Raw genomic sequence first — 18,434 nt, 5'->3', positions numbered from 1 at the left:
GCTGCCACGAAGCCACCGGCGGCTACTGAAGCGCTTTACGCCTTACGCCGTGACATGCAGTGGCGGTGAAGCATGTCACTATGCGTGCGACAATTAACGTGCTAAATCGGAATGGCAGAAGCGGAGTCTGTGACACTGTCTTTCGGAATACTAATTCAGCGTTGAGCATCATATTGACAAATGACAGGAGAGCGAAACGTGTGTGCCACACCATTTTGTACATAAAACATGACAGTTGTGTCAGGCCAGCACCCAAATCCAGATTTTTGGCTTTCCACTATTCGGGCTCTGGATCCGGTTTGGCAAAATTTCTGTTTGGTTAAGATATTTGAATTACAGAGCAAGATCACTATTTAAGAACGGATTTCGTTGCTACGATTTCATCCTCAAGTATTCACTCATTTGATTTCGGTGGAGCTAATTAAGAGTCACATGGCAGTTGTTACGCGGTGCCCAAAAGTAAACAAACACTTGTTGACACTGCGGCATACAACTACATGTTTTTTTAATGATGAAAGTACATATGGTAAAGTTCACCAGTTTCATACAATTAGCGGAGTCCGTCAGTTATAGAGGTAAAAAGCTTGACACAGTGCTTAATGCTTCATGACTTATGTTCTAGTAAGCTAATATGACTCGATTACGCCGAGCAGACTGTCGGAAATGTACTGCGGCTTTCTAGGCCGCCGTATCCTCTTTTTTTTTCATCCCATTCAGTAACTTTTGCGTCTTCAAACTGCAAGAGAAGCACAGTTGTTCCCATTGGCAGAACACTTGTTTGGACTCACCAGGTCAGCGTCACGTCATGGCGTCTCACAAGTGAAGCCGGAGAACAGCACACATCCAGAGTCCCCAGTGTCGGGCACCACAAACACACAGTCCTGCCCGCGGTTTCGCTCGCCCCAGAGACGGGCACACGCACCGGAAAACACAGAGCAAACGGCGGTGCGGACTCTTTCGGCCGGTCCGTGCACCTGCGCGCAGACAACTGTCACACGCGGCCCATGCGCCGCCCGTTCGGGCGACGGTGGCGCCGCTGCGGGAGCGCCGCGAAGCTCGCGCCCGGCGTCCCACCTGCCGGACAGCCAGAAGCCAAGAGGCAGCGGCGGCGGGCTCCGGAGAAAGTTCGCAGCCCTGGGAGAAAGGTGGCCCCGGCCGCCGGTCACTGGCATTTGCCGACCCGCCGCCCGCGCGCGAGCGTCTGCCGGCTGGTCTTTGGGCTCGCCGACAAGAGTTTGCGTCGGACAAAAGGGCAGCGGGAAGTGCACACCACTGGCAAAGACGGCACGCGTGGCACGGTTCCATCTTGGCACCGCGAGCGGAGAGTCATCCGCCTTCTCATTCGAGTCAGCGCGCCGGCGAGTGCATGAGTTGGCGCCAGTCGGGCAGGCCTTATTTTTAGAACCTGACGGCCGGCCGGGGGACTGCGATAGTGAGCGTACTTGGCGCTTTGTCGATAACGGACAAGGTAGAAGCAGTGTACATGAAACTTTCCTGGCTGTCATACACATGCTCTGTTTCTACCATGAGAAAGGCCACAACAGTCGCAGTCGAAACTTCATTTGCTTTGATTCACAGTTGTTCTCTAAATGACGCGGCACCACACACGGAAGACTAAGATGGCCGCGGGGCAAGATGCAATTTGTGGAGGCAAGCTACGTAGCTGTTTCAGGTTGAATACTTAACATTTTAGGAGGTGGTAGTACAAGAAAAAAGACTAGAAACAATACCTACCGGGTGATCAAAAAGTCAGTATAAATTTGAAAACTTAATAAACCACGGAATAATGTAGATAGAGGGGTAAAAATTGACACACATGCTTGGAATGGTTCAAATGGCTCTGAGCACTATGGGCCTTAACATCTGAGGTCATCAGTCCGCTAGACTTAGAACTACTTAAACCTAACTAACCTAAGGACATCACACACATCCATACCCGAGGCAGGATTCGAACCTGCGACCGCAGCAGCCGCATGGTTCCAGCCTGAAGCGCCTAGAACTGCTCGGCCGCCGGGGATTTACGATAGGCGTTCCATATAGATTTACAGTTTATTTTTTTCCCCATCATTCATGGTGCGCTATCTGACTCATCGATACAGCTGCAGGTATGTGCGGCGCGGCAATCACTAGAAACATAAATCCTTCCACAGTACAACCCAAGTTGCGAACTGTTGTTGTTATGTGTGAACCGACCAGGAGTTTGACCAAGGACAGCTCTGGACGACGTTGGGTTTCTGTTAAAAGAGAGCGTAAACACTTCAGGTATCTACATCTACCTGGATACTCTGCAAATCACATTTAAGTGTCAGGCAAAGAGTTCATCGAACCACCTTCACAATTCTCTATTATTCCAATCTCGTATAGGGCCCGGAAAGAATGAACACCTATATCTTTCCGTACGAGCTCTGATTTGCCTTATTTTATCTTGGTGATCGTTCCGCCCTACGTAGGTCGGTGTCAACAAAATATTTTCGCATTAGGACGAGAAAGTTGGTGATTGGAATTTCGTGAGAAGATTCCGTCGCAACGAAAAACGCCTTTCTTTGAACGATTTCCAGCCCAAATCCTGTATCATTTCTGTGACATTCTCTCCCATATTTCGCGATAATACAAAACGCGCTGCCTTTCTTTGAATTTTTTCGATGTACTCCGTCAGTCCTACCTGGTAAGGATCCCACACCGCGCAGCAGTATTGTAAAAGAGGACGGACAAGCGTAGTGTAGGTAGTCTTCTTAGTAGGTCTATTACATTTTCTAAGTGTTCTGCCAATAAAACTCAGCCTTTGGTTAGCCTTCCCGACAACATTTTCGGTGTGTTATTTCCAATTTAAGTTGTTCGTAATTGTAATACCTAGTTATTTACTTGAATTTATGGCTTTTAGATTAGACTGATTTATCGTGTAACCGAAGTTTAACGAGTTCCTATTATTACTCATGTGGATGACCTCACACTTTTCGTTATTTAGGGTCAATTGCCACTTTTCGCACAATTCAGATATTTTTTCTAAATCGTTTTGCAGTTTGTTTTGACCTTCTGATGGCGTTATGTGCAAACAACCCAAGACGGCTGCTCAGATTGTCTCCCAAATCGTTTGTATAGATAAGGAATAGCAAAGGGCCTATAACACTACCTTGGGGAACACCTGAAATCACTTCTGTTTTACTCGATGACAAGTGATTGGTGGCGGTGCGTCCAGGGAGTGGACCGCCACGGAAAGCACTCTCGGAACACGACAATGCTCGTCCCCACCCATACGGGTCACAAAACCAAGCTTGCCATCGCTGAAATGGAATTTCAAGCACAGCCACACCCACCGTATTCTCCGAACTTGTCCTCTTCTGATTACCACCGATTCGGAGCCTTGCAGAACCTCCGCGCGGATATCGTTTCGCAGACATCCAGCAACTGCGACCAGCTATCCTCAGGTGCGACAGACTCCGGAAAAGCGCTTTGAGGAAGGCTAACAGAAGCTATAGGGGCCAAATCAGGAGAATTCGATGGGTGTGATAGTACCTGGAACACCATTTCAGTAGTGGCAACCGTGGTATTCTACTCGTATGGCGACAAGCGTTGTCGTGTTGGAAGAGGAATTTTCGTAACTGTGCACACACTCCATGCACTGCCACCAATCGCCTGTAAATATCCGCAGTCTCTGCAACCTCCTTCCAGGAAAACCACGTCGTGCAGAATTCTACTTGAGCATAACTTCCTAGATTGTCCACTGACGTAATGACGGCAGTTGGGATAATGGTTTGTAATGTGGACGGATTACACTCTTCTAGTGAGAAGGCTGACACCTATGGTTAGAACAAGTACATACATGGACCTGTAATGATGAGTTAAATGGCGCACCATGAACGACGGAGAAAAATAAAGTGTACATAAATATCGAACGCCTCACGTGAGCGTCTGCGAGTGCGGAAGCAACTGAATTGGTAAGGTCAACCCGCGCCGTTTCCGGCTGCTGTACAGAACATCTGCGGCACACTAAAATTCGCGTACTTGAGAAATCAGTAGTTGTTGAGCACAGCCTCACGAATAAACACAAGATTTTGTTTGATGAAGCGCAAGTTTTATCCTAGGCTTCTACCTACTGCGATTCTGTTATTAAAGAGACTGGAAATTAGAATGTGCGATAACAGCTCAAACTGGGACAGCGAATACGATCTTAGCGATGTGTGGTAGTGAAATATCGACGCAGAGAAGAAACGGAAAAGTTCGGCGAATTGTTTACGCTCCTGGGGCATCGGTGACGAATCAAAAGCCGTCCCTGTGTTACGTAAGGGTACCACAGCAGCAGCCACTACAGTCAGCTCGTCGTGACAAAGAAGACGGTGGTAATCAGCAAAAGCTTGACCTCTTTGTCCAGACCTGACGTGGTAAGAGATCCAAGAGTGCTTTATTAAGGAATTAGTATAGACTAATACAGTTCAAATAAAACATTCCATACAACATCTGTCCTGATTTTGTTGGTTAGAGAGATACACTGAGCAGCCAAAACATTAACACCACTGCCCACTGTGACATTAGATATCGCCCAGGTGCGGTAGCAAAATTACGTAAACGGAGAAGACGCGGACGGAGGGTCCCCTAGCGAAGATATTCGCTGCAAATGGGGAAATCCATTGAGAAAAGCGGCTCTGACAAAGGGTAGATTATTATTACGCATCGTCTGTGAACTAGTATCTCGAAAACGGCGAAGCTGGTCGAATGTTTTCATGCTATTGTCGTAGATAGAAGGACAACGAAACTACCACTAGGTGCTAAATGGTTGGACGTCCACGACTCTTTACAGAACGTGGGGTTCCAAGGTTTGTCCGCTCTGTAAACTAGGATAGATGGTGATCCGTGGCATCTCTGCCGAAAGAGCACAAGAGTTTCGGAGCGTACCGTTCACCGTACAATGTTGAGAATGAAGCTCCGCAGCAGACCACCCCTACATGTTCACATGTTGACCCAAGGACATCATCAATTACGCCTGCAGTGGGCATGGGACCATTCGACCATCGATCAATGGAAATGTGTAGGCTCTTCGGGTAAATCACATTTTTGCTACACTAGGTCGATAGTTCCGTCAGTGAGGTGAATGTCGGCTCGAAACCTGCAGCACGCCACGGACGCAGGGGCGTGGGAGCAGTATTATGCCGCGGGAGGTACTGTTGCTTGAGACCTGTGGTAGTTCGACATCTGTGAACCACCTGCTTCCCGTCATGCTTGATACCTTCCCCGACGGCGATGTCATCTCTCAGCAGCATAATCTTCCGTGTCTCGGAGCCAGAACCGTTCAACAGTGGTTTCAGGAGCATTGTAGGGAACTCGCGATGATGTCTTGGCGACCACATTCGCCTCATGTAAATCCTATGGCACCCATTTGGATCGCTATCAGGCGCCTCACCGGTACGCAGACAGCGTCCTGTAATTAACGCGAATTAAATGATCTGTGCGTAGACATTTAACGCCACGTCCACAAACCTACCGACAAACTGACGGACCTGGGACACTCAGAATCAGTGATGTATTTCGGTCCAAAGACGAACAAACAAGCTATTAAGCAGGTGGTCATAATGCTTGACTCATCAGTGTAAGTTTCCATTTGGTGTTTAGGCACACCAGTTGCTATGAGCTTATTCGTCGATTGTTCAAAATGGTTCAAATGGCTCTGAGCACTATGGGACTTAACACCTGAGGTCATCAGTGTGGTGTCACCGCCAGACACCACATTTGCTAGGTGGTAGCCTTTAAATCGGCCGCGGTCCGTTAGCATATGTCGGACCCGCGTATTGCCACTATCGGTGATTGCAGACCGAGCGCCGCCACACGGCAAGTCTAGTCTGGAGAGACTCCCTAGCACTCGCCCCAGTTGTCAGCCGACTTTGCTAGCGATGGTTCACTGTCTACATACGCTCTCATTTGCCGAGACTACAGTTTAGCATAGCCTTCAGCTACGTCATTTGCTACGACCTAGCAAGGCGCCATATTCAGTTACTATGTATCCTGAACAGATAATATTGTGAATGATGTACCGTCAAGAGCGAAGTTCATCATTAATGGATTAAAGTTAAGTATCAAACTAATTACGTCCGCTTTCTGAATTCTAATTCCTTGTCATGTTCCAGGCCTCACGTCAGTATAGGTCTTCCCTCCTCACGCCAGCCTGCGTGAGCTAAAACGCGTGCATTTCGGCCTCCACTAGTAACACGGTATTGGCTCTTCTGCCAATACAACAATCAGTACCCTGTAACTTAGAACTACTTAAACCTAACTAACCTAAGGACATCACAACATCCATGCGTGAGGCAGGATTCGAACCTGCGACCGTAGCAGTCGCGCAGTTCCGGACTGAAACGCCGAGAACCGTTCGACCACCGCGGCCGGCCATTCATCGATTGTTTTTTGTTTTTTGGTTGTGAAACTGAGCTGTACTTAACTCTGATTTGTTGGCTAATTCTGCTGTCGTTTTATGCATGTAGCACGTTTTCACAATAACAACATCTCCGTGGAGGAGATGAAGGTAGATGATTGAAATTTTGTTGATCGCTAAGCTAACAGCGAGTAATCCCACGAATACTGTTTACTGTTGAAGCTAGTATCACTTCCGAAAGGATCAATAACGCTTCAATTCACATCGGTGGTCCGACGAAAACCCACGTGCGTTTGAGAAGATCTATTTTCAAGAACACTTCTCTGAAAGTGTGTTGTTGTGGTATGATGGACAATCAGATGAATGGGCTTCTTGTGTTTTCATAACGTCTTTCAAGGCCTCGTTACCTACACGTGCTTTGAAACGAGCTTCCAGCTTTATTGGAAGAGATCCCTTTGACTACAAGGATGAGTACGTTCTTTCAGCAGGTTCTAGTCGTCAGGTGACGCATCGACTAATCCTAACATTCCTTGAACGATGGATTAACAAAAGTAGTCGCGTATCTTATCCATCAAGGTCCCATGGCCTTGCAAAAGTGGTGCTTGTACAAATGGGGAACGTGGATCCCCAGAATACACACTTTTGCACTGTCACCGATACAGAACACACCAGACACCAATGCAGTACAAAAATGACATGATACGGGCAATAAGATGGTTTAAATGGCTCTGAGCACTATGAGACTTAACATCTGAGGTCATCAGTCCCATAGACTTAGAACTACTTAAACCGAACTAACCTAAGGACATCACACACATCCATGCCCAAGGTAGGATTCGAACCTGGACCGTACCAGTCTGGGGCTCATTAACACTGACTCGTATTGGAAGAGCAAGCTTCCATCTTCATATTCAGAATATCACGATAATAAGAACGTCTCCACGAATAAAACTATACGTCAGTTCGTTAAAAATAGAAAAAACATTTCAGAATAAATTTAGTAATTATTATCAACTGATTTCTGTTTTTATTCGTTCTGATTATACGTGGGTGGGTGGGCGGGTGGGAAGGTGGCGTCTAGCAATTACTAACTAACGTCTGTATATCTTTCTTTTCTTAATAAAAATGTTTAGTATGTAACCATATGTACAAATTAACTTGCGACGTGAGTGTAAAATGACTCGTTCCACATCACTACGATGTATCGTGCAAAATTAACACTGGAACACGAAACTAACTAACTAGTGATGGCGTGAGTCTGAAGATTTGAGCTTTTTCTCCAAAAACGTGTCAGTTTTAATGTGATCAAGTGTTGTAAATGCGATGAGTCGAATTACTATGAGTGAAGTATTTCATGTAAATAAAAACTACCTTTTTCTGAGTAGGTGCACGTCCCCGCAGAGGCTTGGTGGTCAGTAAGGACAGAGTTGGGGAGACTGTATTTTCCTTCCTTTTTTTCTTTTTCAGCGCCTTGTGAATGTAATCTGTCGTGTCGCTAAGTACCGCAGCGGCCATGTGGACCGTAATTACGGGACGGCCGGAGCGTCCCTCATCGCACAAGGTGATTAACAGCACGAAGCTTGTGTACGACTTCCTTTGCAGACAGCCGCACATTTTGTATTTCTCAGAAGTCTTCTGCGATCATTACTTGCAGAACGACAGGGTGAAACAAATGACACTAATTAGAACCGTCTAATGAAAAGTGTACGCTGCTTCTAATACAAAAGAAAAGTAAACAAAAATATAAATAAACAAAAAGAAAAATGTAGCATTCATCTGAGCAAAGGTGCTTACTACAGATGGTCGAAGAGTTACGTCATTCGTTTTCGCCCGACATGTGAAACGTCTCCCAAACGCAGCATCTCTCACGAAGGCGGCTACTGTTCAGCACAGAATAAAAGACACTATGGAATTTGGCATTGTTCACAGTCAACTTGTGCCAGAATTATTGCTCGCGGGTGCAGTAGCTTACGAAATGTGATATTCCAACAGTACGTCTTGCCGTCATCTTCAGGTGAAATCTTTAGACGTCTACAGATATCGCCTGTAGATGGCAAGGTACGCTGTCGAAATACCGTGTTTCGTGAACACTTTGCAGACAACCAAGTGAGTTCAGCTGGAATAGAAGATAATCAGCATTCTGTGACGTAGGCTGTACACGCTTGTGGCAGTAACAAATGAGTTTTAAATTAAATGTCCCCAAATCAAAAATGACGGCACGTTGTAGCCTGCTTGTTCATTCAGTAGTTGTGTAGCAACAGATGGACAGAAACTGTCATTGTTTGAAATACGGAGATCAAATGGAATCACAAGTACATCCTGAACGGCTGCAGAATAAACAGACTCTGAACTCCTTCACATTGCGAGAACAGACTGATGCCCCAATCGATTTTTGTTTTACTTCACGATAAACTGATTTTCCAATAATTTGCATTTGTGTTCTATGATTGTGAACGTACTGTTTTGTATCTTTAGGACTGGCTGTAATAATTTGACAATTATAAACTTTTTGCTTCCTTTATGTTTGTACCAACACTCAAAATACCATCCATACCATTAAAGCAATAGGTCAATAACCGAAAACCAAGTTCGAAAGAGTAAATAATTAGCTAATCGAGTGGTAGGAAGTGTGTTCCTTTCTCTTTAACCATCTTTCACCTATTACCTACATGCAATAGGAACAAATCTTTACTTGGTACGAATTCCGCTCGAAACGATCATCCTAAGACAACATAAAATTTGTTACAGCAGGATATATTTGCTGCCTCTCAAAAGACCAAGTCGTGAAAGACGAGCAACGCCGCAGAGTTGCGGATGGCCTACAAAGGTGAAGTACAGAGAGGACTTAAAAAGAGTGCCCCATGACCGATATGGTAGCTATGAAGGGCCTGTAGGAACTCCGAAAAGTGGCGGCTGACGGGGCTCTAGTGAAGCTAGCCAACAGTGGATCAACAATCAGCTTCCAACAAGGGACCTAGCCTAGGAAAGAACAGAAAGGAAGTAATATATAGAATTTACTACATCCCAATACTGACCTATGCATTTAAAACATGGGTAACGAAGCAAAGACATGTAAGTAGATTACGAGCATGTGAAATTGGTAACACGGAGAGATAGGATGAGGAATGAAATGGTAAGGAAAATAATGAAAGAGGAACCATTGCAGAGCAGGATAGAAACATCAAGGCTAAGATGGTACTGGCACTCAAAGAGAATCGAAAACAAGAAGAGTCCCAAAAAGGTACATGAAATGGATACACGAAGAAACGACCAAGTGGAAGACCGAGGGATAGAAGGCTGAAAGGTCTGGAGGATTGTGGTGAAAGAAGAGGCAAAGACTGGACCAGAACACAGAAAGATGGTGTGAAAACAGGACTAAATCGCGAAGCTTACGTTCCAAATAGACTCAGCCTGGGCTGAAAACTGTTCAAGATGATGACTATGAAGAAGAGGAAGAAGATGATCATGATGATGAGCCTATGTTTGCTGCAGCGTCCATAAAAGTAAAATTATGGCTAGTGACCCCGGATCAATGTCGTCATGGCTAAAATCAATTATGCAATTGAGTAATCTCAGAGCACCGTCCCTATCTATGTTCGCTGCTGCTATGTGGAGTACGGAATTTTGTGCTACAAATTGCTATTTCGCTTTTGCATTAATTGCTGAGTGAACGACAGACAGATGTGCTTACGGTCTGCGCGAATAACTACACTTTTTTTATCTCAAAAGTCGATCATCTTGTGTATTTATTTCACTTGCATTTGATTTGAAAGTAATAGATCTACATTATTGAGAGACAAAGGTCAAGCAAAGAAGTTCATGCTTATAAAGTCTAGAACATTCACTGAATCAGGGACTGTGATGTATTTGTACTAACTTCTGTCACGGGTTCGAAAGAATTCTGCCGCTATTTACAAAGAAAACTTAGTGATATAAATCATTAGTTAAATTTTTAGGTCTCTATCTCTCTGCTGCCGCTCGGAAAAATGCATTATAACCTACCATAATTGCAATCATTTCGATTTATATAATTCACTTAGCGACTGCTACAACTAATACATTGTAATTATGCAGAAGGGCAGCAACACAGCACCGTCACTGCACCAATGTTCACACACCTACTCCAGCAGCCACCTAGAATCTGGACTGTCACAACGTTCACGCTGTTAACTGCTGAAAGTACACACCACCACGTTCTCTTGTCGTCGTGTCCGTCACAAACACCACCTACACCACCAATAACTCTTTTCCCAAAGACGAAATAACATTTCTGAACTTCCAGTAAATACATAGTAAAGTAAATCAAAGTCACGTTTTCTTCCTTCTCTAAATGGCCAGCGTCGCAAGCGAATATTAATGTGACACCTGTATTAGTCGTCAACCGAAAATTCGCCGTTGTTAGCTTGTGCGCCAGTCTCCTGTGACAAATTCCAAATACCTGCAAGTGTCTCATAGAGAAATCACGTGACACTTTAGGTTTTCATTACTACCATGGCAACAACATAAAAAACACTACACTACAGTCTACACTCACTCGATACTAAATATATTAGCCACACGCAAGACGCAATGTGCATAGTGGGGGGTCAGCCAATGAAGGTGTACACTAAGCTATGAACCACACGAAATATATCTTCTTCCCTTGCTTTGTTTCTCTTCCTTTTCTTCTTGTTCTCCTTCTCCCTCAGTTTTCCCCTCACGTCCCACTCCTTTCCTCGCTCACCTGCGTCTGCTTTCCCTCTCATCTTTCTTTTCTCCCTCAACTACTACTATTTTCATTCAGGTTCTCTTCCTCCTATCCTTGTATTCCTGTTCTTCCTCACCTAATACTTGTATTGGTCCTTAATTTCTAATCTTCTTCCTCATCTGCTCCGATCATCCCTTATCTTTCTTGTTTTCCTTTCTTCTTCGTCTGTTTTTTCATGATGGGCTAAGGCATAATGCCTGTTCCAGTTTGTGACGTTCCTGTTACCGAACACGCCATCATTTCCTGAGGCTTCCCAGGTCTCTCTTCCCAGCATTTGCTTAGTGAATCTCAGAGGAATGTTTTCGTTTATATCTCTGCTACAAGCTCTCGTCTGCTACGTCGAACATTCTGCAAACTGACGCATTCTACACAAATACTGCGTACATACTAGTGATCTATGGAATGTAGAATTTGTCAGCGGCAACAGATGGTACAGAAGCGACAAAGCAGCAGAAATACCAACTACTGTTATTCTACATCAGTACAAGCAACGAAACAGGCAGTGGACGCAGTTTCTCCCACACAGCAAGCCTGCATTCACACAGACTGGGGAGGGATGCCGTCGTGCGTTTCCCGCCAGTCTTCACGTGTGTCCACACGGAGGGCGGAGGAACCGGGCTGGTTCGCGGTCGGCCGCAGATGCAGCAGACGGCCCGGGGCAGTGCGACCGCAGCGTGCGGCCACGTGCGTGGTGCGTGTGCGTGTGCCCGCAGGAATGCGTGCCCGGCGGCTGCCCGCTGGGAAGCGTTGACGGCCACTGGAGCTGGAAGCTGGAGCTGGATGAGATGGGCATGGCTCCAGGCGAGGCGACGCCTATAAATAGATCGCATCTCGCCCGCTCTGCGCCTGCGCCGTGCCGCGTCGAGCAAACCAAGGACAGCGCCAGACGTGCCCCGAAAACGAAAGCCGGCGGCCGCCATTAAGCTGTCGCCGCCCCCTCCCATATATACGTGGCCGAATTCCCTCTCCCACACACGTAGGCGGGCATCACCCCTGGTATCTTTTATGAGCGCACCTCGGCGGAAAGGTGATGCGCTACAGGACGAACAATGACCAATGCGAGCGCTCGCTCCTATCTTACTGGAGAATATTTCAATCCTTCAAAGGTGAGACGTGCGCAGCGTGCGGCTACCGCGTGATAACTTTACGACGTGAGAAGATACACTGATAACGCATCTCAAGCGGTTTTCCCCTAGCCTCCGAGGACAATCCTACCCATCACATATATCTCGTGGAATGATTCCCGTGCTTTGGAAAAAAAATTGAGAAAGTATAAAGGGCAAGTGAAAGTGCAATTGAATTAGCACAAGGTTGAGGGAGGGAGGGAGAGCGCAATAATTAGTTAGCGACTAAGAGGTAACGAAAGAGACAGAAGACAGCGATAGATAAAGAGCAAGAGACACAAAAATAGAGAAACAGAGGGAGCCGAGCTAAGCACGCTCAGAGAGAAAGGATGAGAAACAGGATGTTAGAAAAGATGGCGATTGGCGTGAAAGAAGATCTTCGAAAGACGTAACAAAACTATAATTGTTTTTTTCTGGTATGTTGACATAACCCTTCTTATAAGAGGACAAGTGCTCCACCGACTGAGCTACCCAAGCACGACTCATGACCCGTCCTCACAGCTTCAGCTCTGCCAGTACCTCGTCTCCTACCTTCCAAAGCTGTGAGAACGGGTCGTGAGTCGCGATTGGGTCATGCCGACAAAGTAGCTCAGCGCGTCCGGTCAGAGCGCTGGTTGCTCTGAAAAGAAAGGAAAAAAAAACCACCTGAGTGAAGGAGTCAATGATGAGACGTCCCTCACGACCAAAGGCCACGAACAATAACAAACAAAATGCAAAAAAAAGTTTGTAGAGCACATTCCCGCGAAAGGTAAAAGTTCCGAGTTCGAGTCTCGGCCCGGCACACAGTTTAATCTATTAGGAAGTTTCACATCCGCGCACATTCCGCTGCAGAGTGAAAATTTCATTCTGGAAAGTCTCACATAATTAATTTCAGTATTTAAAATTATCTTATTGTGTTTTTGTTTTTCAAGAACCACACTAGTATTGATTTTAAATTTGAATAAACGCTTACTACTGTGTTATCGACTTCCATTTATGAACCCTACTTCCTACAACTTCCCCCATGATTAGGCGACACTTATTTAACAAAGATAATCAGGAATACCCTAAAGTGTTGTTCAAATGCGACAATGTTTCCATTATGAACTCGGTCAAGTTATTACTGGAATGCTGCGTAACATGCAGAGATGTGTACTGTGATGGCAAGTAGATAGCGTTCAATGGTTTTCATTGAGTGGGAGCGGGTTCAAATGGCTCTGAGCACTATGGGACTTAACGTCTGAGGTCATCAGTCCCCTAGAACTTAGAACTACTTAAACCTAACCAACCTAAGGACATCACACACATCCATGCCCGAGGCAGGATTCGAACCTGCGACCGCAGCGGTCGCTCGGTTCCAGACTGAAGCGCCTAGATCCGCTCGGCCACACTGGACGGCTGAATGGGAGCATAATTTCGTAGCGTTATTCTGTGAGTTTAATAAACACAACAGATACACAGTACAGAGACTTTAGTCATTCTCCTTCACTATTAACAACAGTCTGTCAACGCTGGGGAAACTTTTCGATTCCGCGACTTAGAAATCACGTGGTTCTGAGGCGAAGAACTCGTCGATCCATGTTCGAGGCGATTTTCATCCGGAAATCTAATTCTTCGATAGCTGCTCGATAGAGAGAGGAATAGGTGAAAATCTGACGACACAAGATCAGGTGAATAGGGTGGGTGCGGCATGGCTTTCCAACCCACCTCCTGTACACAGTGTTTGTTATCAGCCTACCAGAACGCTGGTCCACGTTATCGTGTAGTAGTATCACTTCAAGCAGTCTTCCTGGTCGGTGTTCTTGGATTGCGTCTCCAAGACGTCTTAGTTGTTAACAATAAAGTCAGCAATGATGGTTACACCTTGAGGAGGGAATTCGCAGTACGCCACACTGTCGCTAGTCCACCGGATGCGTAACATTATCTTTTGTGGAAGCGCAGAGGGCTTTGTACGGGGAGTGGGTGCTCCGTTTGGGTTCCACTATTCCTTTCTTTTCCTTCTGTTTGCACAAATACACCATTTCTCGGCAGCAGAAACGATACAGGATAAGATTGGTCAGTGCTGTTCACGAACGAATTGATGACAAACAAGCAAAGATGCACAAATGGCCACGCACTGATTTTTATGATTTTGGCTTAGTCCATGCGTTACCCATACACCAGATTTTTTAACCTTCGCCGGCCGGCGTGGCCGAGCGGCTCTAGGCGCTTCAGTCTGGAACCGCGCGACCGCCACGGTCGCAGGTTCGAATCCTGCCTCGGGCCTGGATGTGTGTGATGTCCTTAGGTTAGTTAGGTTTAAGTAGTTCTAAGTTCTAGGTGACTGATGACCTCAGATGCTAAGTCCCATAGTCCTCAGAGCCATTTGAACCATTTTTTTTAACCTTACCCATTTCACGCAAAAGTCGCACGATGGTGGAATGATCACAGCGCATCACATCTGCCAGTTTTAGAGGCCACTTACGTGGATCATAGTGGATTAATGCGTTAGAACGACCTTCTTCAAACCCTGAAGATCTTCCTGAATGTGGAGACTCACTAATGTCAAAACTATCCTCCTTAAAACAGAAAGCCATTTTCTTGCTGTGCAATGGCATTAAACCCATGTTGTTGTTGCTATGGTCTTCAGTCCTGAGACTGGTTTGATGCAGCTCTCAATGCTACTCTATCCTGTGCAAGCTTCTTCATCTCCCAGTACCTACTGCAACCTACATCCTTCTGAATCTGCTTAGTGTATTCATCTCTTTACCTCCCTCTACGATTTTTACCCTCCACGCTGCCCTCCAATGCTAAACTTGTGATCCCTTGATGACTCAGAACATGTCCTACCAATCGGTCCCTTCTTCTTGTCAAGTTGTGCCATAAACTCCTCCCCAATTCAATACCTCCTCATTAGTTATGTGATCTACCCATCTGATCTTCAGCATTCTTCTGAAGCACCACATTTCGAAAGTTTCTATTCACTTCTTGTCCAAACTATTTATCGTCCATGTTTCACTACCATACATGGCTACACTCCATACAAATACTTTCAGAAACGACTTCCTGACAAATCTATACTCGATGTTAACACATTTCTCTTCTTCAAAAACGCTTTCCTTGCCATTGCCAGTCTACATTTTATATCCTCTCTAGTTCGACCATCATCAGTTATTTTGTTCCCCAAATAGCAAAACTCCTTTACTACTTTAAGTGTCTCATTTCCTAATCTCCAATCACTGTCTCCAAATGACAATGTGTAAACTCAAATAGTAACAGTGAACTACAAATAAAAAATGACAGTTGATAAATGTACCGCCGGCCGGAGTGGCCGTGCGGTTCTAGGCACTACAGTCTGGAACCGAGCGACCGCTACGGTCGCAGGTTCGAATCCTGCCTCGGGCATGGATGTGTGTGATGTCCTTAGGTTAGTTAGGTTTAAGTACTTCTAAGTTCTAGGGGACTGATGACCTCAGAAGTTAAGCAACCGGAAAGCTAACACGCAAAAGAAAAACGCTACGAACTTATGCATCAAGCCAATATCTCGAAGTTCAAACCCTTACTAATGCAGTCGCTATTCTGCTCCACAGGCACTTTAACGTCGTCTACGATCTTCCTTCCATCCTTTTTAATTCTCCTCCTTATACCTATACACGTTCTAAACTTTGCCAGAGATGTTCCGATTACTGTCTCAAAATCGAATTCCAAATTCCTTTTTCTTACCTTTTTGGAAAACAACTTTTATTTGGTGATCAGCATAAGTTCTGTCACCCTGTGCTCCGCCCCGTTCACTTTTAAGAGACCTTCCGGATTGTACTGAGCCACCGGGCTATTTAGACTAACACAGTGATCACCGGGCGACGGGGAGCAGCAATTAACGCCGATCACCACAAAGCCCACTTACTACCAGTCCGGGGCGGTGGACAGAACACCGGCCGCAGACAGAACACAATTACCCGCGCATTTGTACCGACCATAAATTACCGCAGGAAAGAGCGGGGTTTAACAATTTTCTCGTTAGCTGGTAGAAAAAGAGGCCGAGAGGGAGAAAAAGCGCCTCTCGGCCCGGCTAATAACTCCTGCTGCCCCGACATGAATCACGCGCTTGAGGCGCGGTGGGCAGGGGCTGGTGTGTCCGGAGCAGCGCTAACGAACGCCACAATTAGTCTCCAGGGGGGGGCGGTATTAACGGCACGCACTCCAGTGACGGTGATCCACCCACCTCCGGAAATCAGCGACAGGTAGGAGGGCCGGCTGACGTCAAGGTTAGATCTCCAGTTCTTTCAAAATTTAACTCAACAACCTTGATACGGATCCCAATAGCCTCGGCGAAAGCAACAGTCTCTATCCAAAACTCACACTAGAAGGGAACTACCACATAAAAAAGCCGTGAATAGGAAAAAGAATCCTGTAATGTTAGAATACTCCATTAGCAGTGTAGCGCTTGACACAGTCACGTCGATTAAATATTTGGGGCGTAACATTGCAGAGCGATATGAAGTGGGACAAGCATGTAATGGCAGTTGTGGGGAAGGCGGATAGCCGTCTTCAGTTCATTGGTAGAATTTTGGGAAGATGTGGTTCATCTGTAAAGGAGACCGCTTATAAAACACTAATACGACCTATTCCTGAGTACTGCTCGAGCGTTTGGGATCCCCATAGGTCGGATTGAGGGAGGACATAGAAGAAATTCAGTGGCGTTGCTGCTAGATTTGTTACTGGTAGGTTTGATCATGACGCGAGTGCTGCGGAAATGCTGAACTCGGGTGGGAGTCTCTGGAGGAAAGGAGGCGTTCTTTTCGTGAATCGCTACTGAGGAAATTTAGAGAACCAGCATTTGAGGCTGACTGCAGTACAAGTTTACTGCCGCCAACTTATATTTCGCGGAAAGACCACAAAGATAAGAGATATTAGGGCTCGTACAGAGGCATATAGGCAGTCATTTTTCCCTCGTTCTGTTTGGGAGTGGAACAGGCAGAGAAGATGCTAGTTGTGGTACGAGGTACACTCCGCCACGCACCGTATGCTGGATTGCGGAGTATGTATGTAGATGGAGAAAGAAAATCTTGAAAAAAATACAACACAGTGGAACAAAACACTGTTTCCAGCCTCCTATGAATAACACAAAGATACTTCCCCATATAAATCACAGGGTTCAAACATCCTTAAATACTCTGATGCTTAACACGGAGAGTTGCCTCCAAAATTTTCAGTGATTTAACGAACGCAGGCATCACTTACTGCGGACGTACTAACCATTAGCAATTAATGCAAAGACAGATCGTCGCAGTTAATATATTTGTTGCTTTTTTATTGCTGGTTTTGCCCTGCCAACAACAGAAACTTCAGATATTCGTCGCCTGATGGAAGCACGTCCAATGTTTCGAACCATCGAGTAGTGAAGGTCTGACAATGCGTTTGAACATCCTGCTGAAGTTTTTTCCGTGCTCGCAATTGTTTAAACTACGATTTAAGCAAATCACAATGTTTTTCTTTTTTATTTACTCAGACACGCTTCGTCACGGAGGTGTCATCTTGTATGGGTGTCGATTTATTTCTGTAAAGTATTACACAAAGCCGGCCGCTGTGACCGAGCGGTTCTAGGCGCTTCAGTCTGGAACCGCGCGACCGCTACTGTCGCAGGCTCGAATCCTGCCTCGGGAATGGATGTGTGTGATGTCCTTAGGTTAGTTAGGTTTAAGTAGTTCTAAGTCTAGGGGACTGATGACCTCAGATGTTAAGTCCCATAGTGCTCAGAGCCATTTGAACCAATTTGAACCTTTCTCTAGTAGAGTGGCCAACATGTTCTCCAGACATGAACCCTATTCAACATGCCTGGGATGGACTGAAGAGGGCTGTTTATGGACGACGTGATCCACCAACCACTCTGAAGGATCTACGTCGAATCATCGTTGAGGAGTCGGATAATCTCCACCAACAGTGCCTTGATGAAGTGGATAGTATGCCCCCACGACGAATACAGGCATGCATCAATGCAAGAGGACGTGCTACTGGGTATTAGAGGTACCTGTGTGTACAGCAACCTGGACCACCATCTCTAAAGGTCTCGCTGTAAGGTGGTATAACATGTAACGTGTGGTTTTAATGAGCAATAAGAAATGCGGAAATGATGATGGTGTTGATCTCTATTCCAATTTTCTGTACAGGTTCCGGAACTCTCGCAACTTAGGTGATGCAAAACTTTTTTTTATGTGTGTATTAACAACATGCAGGCGTGTACCCA

The 18,434-nt window shown here is 45.8% G+C and overlaps 1 protein-coding gene across 2 annotated transcripts in view; it reads right to left on the bottom strand.

Annotated features, from left to right (window-relative positions):
• Positions 1–18,434, bottom strand: part of LOC126235908 (uncharacterized) — a 634,203-nt gene that overhangs the window by 408,419 nt on the left and 207,350 nt on the right. The window contains exon 1 of one of the 2 annotated variants that reach the window (XM_049944858.1): positions 789–981. The exons of the other annotated variant lie outside the window; for it this stretch is intronic. The gene's annotated coding sequence lies outside the window, so the exon portion shown is untranslated. Of the gene's footprint in view, positions 1–788; positions 982–18,434 lie in introns of those variants that run through there. 2 annotated transcript variants of the gene reach the window in all.

The sequence above is a fragment of the Schistocerca nitens genome, chromosome 2 (assembly GCF_023898315.1).
Source record: "Schistocerca nitens isolate TAMUIC-IGC-003100 chromosome 2, iqSchNite1.1, whole genome shotgun sequence".
NCBI lineage: Eukaryota > Metazoa > Arthropoda > Insecta > Orthoptera > Acrididae > Schistocerca > Schistocerca nitens.
Note: the sequence above shows the minus strand (reverse complement) of the source record. Positions and strands in the feature narration are given on the sequence as shown.